Raw genomic sequence first — 4116 nt, forward strand, 5'->3', positions numbered from 1 at the left:
CACATATGAGCCAGGCTTGTTTCCCCTCACCTCTTGTACAGCTGCTTAAGTGAATACCAGCTGATGTTATCTTGAATCTTTATGTACACTATACCTACAAAACACCATATGTTTCACCTTTTATAAAAATGTAAATAAATGTGCAAGAATGCCTTAAAGTTTCTCACTCATATTGATGTTATCTTCCAACTACTACTGACAGCATCCCAGGCAAAGCTTGATATCCACGGGGCACTTAAAATAATATCACTAAGGCTACAAAATTGATTTAATTCACAAAAGCTAAAAGAGTGTTCTATGAGTTAACCCTTTAACACAGGGGTGTCAAACTCAAATACAGACTGGGCCAAAATTTAAAACTGAACAAAGTCGTGGGCCAAGGTTGAACAAATTAACCTTTTAATAGGGACCCAAACAAGTTTTGCATTGAATATTGAACAAGCAAGGCGTATATAACTTTATAGTGACATGCAAAATCGAGTTTCAAATAATAATAATAATTAAAAAATATCAATGGCATATCAAATAAAATATAAATAAAAATTGAATGCCTCTTTTCTATTTGCAACCTTCTGAGGTAAATATCAAAATAAACTTTTTCCACAGGCTAATAATACATTTGAAAATAAAATAACAATAATGAATGAATCAAACATTCAAGCCTTGAAGTAGCAAGAGAGAGTTCATGAATAAAACGTTAATTATTGCTCAGTTTGCTACACTGATTTGCTTTAACACTAAATATGGAACAAGCGACGCTTATATAACTTAATAGTGCAAAATCAACTTTCAAAAAACGAACGAAAAAACATCAATGGTATATTAAATAAAATTTAAATAAAAAATGGGATGCCTCTTTTCTATTTGCAGCCTTCTGAGGTAAATATCAACATTAACTTTTTCCACAGGCTAATACATTTGTAAACAAAATAACAATGAATAAATCAACCATTCAGGCCTTTTTTACTGCTCAGTTTGCGACACATTGATCTAATCTGATGTGCCCAAGCCAGATACCTGGCATCTTTTCTTGGATACTAGTTCATCAATGTCGGGGTTCAGGCTTTGAGCTGAGGCAACCTTCATTATCGAACGAAGGTGTTCATCAGTCAGACGTATCCTGTGAGACGTTTTCGTCATCTTCATTGAGGAGAAAAGTTGCTCACACAGATAAGTGCTGCCGAACATGGAGAGCAATTGAGGCAGCTGAGGCATTGTGTCAGGGATGAATTGTGGAAACTGTGCGGCGCCAACAGCATCATACTTTGACTTCAGCGTGTCATCACACTGGAGTTCAATCAGCTCCATTTGGAGGTTAGTTGGTGCTTTTTCCACATCAACTGCGAAGGGATTACTAAGCAGTTCAAATCTACATTTCTGACCATCAAAGTCGCCAAATCGCCGTATAAACTCAGCGCCGAGTACACCGAGTTTTTCAGCAAACTGTGCGCACACGGCGGTAGAGATCTGCGTTTTTATGGTTTGGCAGCAGGGGAAATGGCCCAGGTTTCCTTGCAGCAGCTGATTCTCCCACAGGCAGAGTTTAGTTTTAAAAGCTCTGTGATGATGCGGCCCCGCCCCTGTAGCTGCAGGTTCAGCGCATCAAGATGGCTTGAGATGTCACACAGAAAGGCCAGCTCACACAGAAACCTTTGCTCCCAGAGCTCTGCTGTGTCCTTCCCTTTGCTTTGCAGAAACTGACATATTTCTTCACGCAGCTCGAAAAATCTGTTCAGTACTTTTCCGCGGCTGAACCATCTCACCTCTGTGTGATACGGCACGTCTGTGTGTTCCGAACCAAACTCGTCCAGAAAAGACTTAAACTGGCGGTGATTCAGACCTTTGGCTCTTATAAAGTGAACAACTTGTGTTACTGTGGTCATAACATGTTCCATCTTTAGGGCTTTAGCACACAGTGACTCTTGATGTATGATGCAGTGATAAACCGATGGCTCACCTGCACAGTTCTCTTCCCGCATCTTTTCACGAATCCTGCCCACCAGTCCATTCTTTTTACCACTCATCGCTGGCGCACCATCAGTGGTTAATCCCACGAGTTTATCCCACGGCAGGTTTATTTCACTTACACATTTGCAAACCTCCTCAAAGATGTCCTTCCCTGTGGTTGTGCCATGCATGGATTTAAATCCCAAAAGCTCCTCCGTAACACACAGATTTGAGTCAACACCGCGGATGGAGACTGACAGCTGCGCAGTATCAGACGCGTCAGTGCTCTCGTCCACAGCAAGGGAAAAAGAAACAAAATCTTTTCCCTTTTCCATCAGCTGGTCATGCAGATTGGTGGCAAGATCACATGTGCGCTCAGCTATTGTGTTCCTGCTCAGGCTTACGTTTGAAGAGGCCTGCTTTTTCTCTGGGCACACTTGGTCACAAACTTTCAGCATGCACTTTTTAACAAACTCTCCCTCATTAAAGGGTCGGGTTGATTTGGCGATTTCTTCTGCCACGATATAACTTGCCTTTACAGCAGCCTCATTTTGTGCTGTGACTTTTTTGAACATATGCTGTTGTGAAACCAAACCTCTTTTTATCTCCTCTACTTTCTGGCTCCTTTGAGTCGTGTCCAGGTCCTTGTACTTGTCCTGGTGTTTCGTTTCATAGTGTCGCCTAATGTTGTACTCCTTAGTTACCGACACGTTGGCTCCACAAACGAGACAAACAGGTCTGTCTTTTACATATATAAACAGATATTCTGTCTCCCACCTGTCCAGAAAAGTTCTGTTTTCTGCCTTCCTTTTCGCCATTGTTGGTAGGGGTAACACAGTGACACTGACAGTTGTAGAATGAGGCCGCAGCACGTCTGGGAGAGGCACGGGGAGGCACGGGGAGACGGCCGGCTTTCAGCAGAAGCGTTGGGCAAGAACACGGATCGCTACTGACACAGAGGAGAGAGCATGGCTGGCGCGCCAAAACAACAGCAGAGCATTATGGGATTTGTAGTATTAGCGGTGAATGCGGTGTTACAGCAGCATCGCCGCTGTATAATACCGGCGGGCCAGCTCTAATGTTAATTTGATATTGCCTCAAGGGCCAAATGAAATTACACGGCGGGCCAAATTTGGCCCGCGGGCCAGAGTTTGACACCCATGCTTTAACACCTAAGCCTAAAAAGCCTCAACATTTTCGCCTGGACTTTTTTGCTTATTTTGACTATAAAAAGGTCAGGAAATGTCCTGTGAGTAAGTGCTTTTGCCTATTTTCCAAACATACCTGGAACTCTCCATATCTGGCAGTCATTTACAATTTATTGCATGTTATGAGAGTGTAATAACAGTTTTAAATGAAGAGAAACACAAAAGCGGAATTTGAGTTTAGTAGTTTAGTGACCAAAGAACACAGCAAATGTACATGAATAAGAGATTTAACATGTTACATTTGAAGTTTGAAATGTATACAACTATTTCTAGTAAAAGTTTTGAGTCTTTTTACTTTTTTTTATGTCCAGGCGTTTTTCCCCACACAGGGTAATTCTCTCCTCTCTGAGTGTCCCTTCACATGCAGAGGTCTTGGTGGTACTGCCAGTGACTGTTCCTGTTGCTCCTGTTTTCTCTGGGTCACTCAGATGAAGATTAGATCAAATGGCCATGAACTGTCCTGTACAGTCTGGGGACATGACAGTGGCAGGGAATGACACATGGAAAATGGTTTGCTTACACCAAAAGTTGCTCATCTTTCTGCAGGTCCAAAACTGACATGTACAGCAACATGCCTGTGGATTTCTTGAGTTATTTCAGTGCAGATGAACTTGCTCCCTCTCTCCAGGCTTTTGGCTGCATTCTTGTTTGTGTATTCAGAGAGGAGTTTGTAAACTGCAGCATCAAAGTGGGAATAAATGTCACCTGGTGCTGGGTTTCCCATATCGAGAAGGGGTTGGACACCTGGGGTCCATCATCGGGCTCTGCCTCAGTCTGCCATCTTGTGGTGTGATGTGGTGAGGGGCTTCTGTGTCTGACAGCATCACCAGATCATCCAGCATCCCCACAGCTCCCTCTACAGTCCTGAATGTGAAAGCTTAGATTGATGTTCTGTAGGTACCGCCCACAAACGTAAATCAGCCAATCAGAAGAAAGCCCACGAAGATTCACCCGTGTGTAT

At 42.8% G+C, this 4116-nt stretch overlaps 1 pseudogene; it reads right to left on the reverse strand.

The window, feature by feature from the left end:
* Positions 1-990: 990 nt before the first annotated feature.
* Positions 991-2822, reverse strand: LOC115022434 (general transcription factor II-I repeat domain-containing protein 2-like; annotated as a pseudogene).
* Between the last annotated feature and the right edge of the window lie 1294 nt (positions 2823-4116).

Source organism: Cottoperca gobio, chromosome 17 (genome assembly GCF_900634415.1).
Source record: "Cottoperca gobio chromosome 17, fCotGob3.1, whole genome shotgun sequence".
NCBI classification, from domain to species: domain Eukaryota; kingdom Metazoa; phylum Chordata; class Actinopteri; order Perciformes; family Bovichtidae; genus Cottoperca; species Cottoperca gobio.